The sequence below is a fragment of the Trichechus manatus genome, unplaced genomic scaffold, assembly GCF_000243295.1.
Source record: "Trichechus manatus latirostris isolate Lorelei unplaced genomic scaffold, TriManLat1.0 scaffold00020, whole genome shotgun sequence".
Lineage (NCBI taxonomy): Eukaryota > Metazoa > Chordata > Mammalia > Sirenia > Trichechidae > Trichechus > Trichechus manatus.
In genome coordinates, this window is record NW_004443956.1 from 82283 (window position 1) to 84469 (window position 2187).

Here is a 2187-nt window from a genome sequence, read left to right on the forward strand (position 1 = left end):
ATATACTGCTGCAGCCCCTTTTGAATGATCTTCAGCAAAATCTTATTTGCGTGTGGTATTAATGATATTGTCCAATAATTTCTGCATCCAACTGGATCACCTTTCTTGGCAATAGGATTAATATTGATTTATTCCAGTTGGTTGGCCAGGTAGCTGTCTTCCAAATTTCTTGGCAAAGAGGAGTGAGCACTTTCAGTGCTACGTCCGTTTGTTGAAACATCTCAACAGATATTCCATCAATTCCTGGAGCCTTGTTTTTCGCCAATGTCTTCAGTACAGCTTGGACTTCTTCCTTCAGTACCGTCGGTTCCTGAACATATGCCACCTCCAGAAATGGTTGAACGTCGACTAAATCTTTTTGGTATAATGACTCTGCATATTCCTTCCATCTTCTTTTGATGCTTTCTGCGTAGTTAGTATTTTCCCCCACAGAATCCTTCATTATTGAAACTCAAGGCTTGAGCCCATTGTCCAATTGTTGCAGCCACTGTCAATCCATCTCACTGAGGGTCATCATATATATATCATGTTTGTTTTGTGTGTGTGTGTGGAGGGAGGATGAGAATCTCTATTCAGATTAAAGAAGAAAAAAATAAAATTTGGGGCAATGACAAATATCAAAGATCTAATTATTATTTAAGTTGTAGATATATCAAACAGGCTTTACCAAGAAATCTTTTCAATTTTATCCAAGATAAGTATTATAATAGATAAAATATAGGTTTTTTTCAAGTAGGTTGGTGGTATTTATTTTATTAATGTTTCATAACTTACACACACCTTAAGTATGTATACATATTTGACTACATATGAATAGTTACATGATTATATATCTTTTCTTAATGTAACAAATATTTCTTAACAAAGTAATTCACATTTTTAAAGCAGAAGCAGAACTGTAAAATTAGTGGTTGTATAAAATTAACCATTGTTTTCCTTCAATGACAAAATTGAGCCCTTGGTTTGTTGTTATTGTTCCAGTCCACATATGGTTTATCATGTACATCACCATGAAAAACACTCTTAAGACCAAGTATTTTAATAATTTATAAAAATATTATGCTAAATATTCCACACAAATCGATTTTTGAAGGCAAATTCTTCCTTAGAGCATAGAATCATTTAAAACAACCACTAGACTTGAATACTTTTTTAAAAATCACATTTCAACTCCTTTCTGTCTCTGAAAGTAGAACATTGTGGCTACTGATATTGAGGGAGTATATAAACCTAGATATGTGTTTTTACTATTTTAAATCAATAAAAAAGACTAACAAGTTTAACCTGCTTCTGAAAATCTGAAGCAATGTTTATTCAAAAATAAAAACAGTAGAAACAAATCTTTATTCTTCATTGCAAATGGTTACGCTTATCAATAGTCGTTCACTTTTACTCGTTTTTGAACAAATAAAATGGTAATAAGAATTACCAACTATTCCTTTGTTTCAACAAGAATGACACAAGTTTATGGAATTTTTGCTTCATACCTGTGTGTGTAGTGATAATCATGTGCCGTATTATTTCTAATAAAATACATCATCTATATATGAATCAGAAGGAAAATCATGTTGTTGTAACATTTTCAAATCTCTGGTTAATATAGAATGGTTTCCTTTGACAGGCAAACTTATATGGAACTTTTCTGAATGTGCCCTTTAAAAAACATGTCCTGCTGCTAACAACTACATTTTGATCTCTGGTGTCTTTCTTTTAACACATATCAGAGGAAGTAATACCACACACCTGTTTCTTTTCTTCTTTCTGCGGATTTAACTCTATAAACTGGTTAATTTCTGTGTGCAACATGGAGTTATTAGAGGGGGAAAAATAGAGTGTCTGGTTAGCTGATGATTTAAAATTATAACGAATAATCAGCTACTATTTTTTGTCATTGTAAATATATCTATCACATAACTTTTGCCAACTCAACTTTTTACAGGTGTACAATTTATTGACAGCAATAGCAATAATTGACTGTGCAACGCTACCCTTAATCAATGCAATTTTTCCATCTCCATAAACTGAAACTCAGGACTCCATAAGCAATAACCTCTCTTTTCCCATCCCTCCTAACCCTGGTAACCACCAATAAACTTTGTCTTTTCTTGTTTTTTTATATAACTTTTTACGATATTTGTCATAATGTCTTCAAGCTCCAGTCACGTTGCAGCACGTATCAAGACTTCA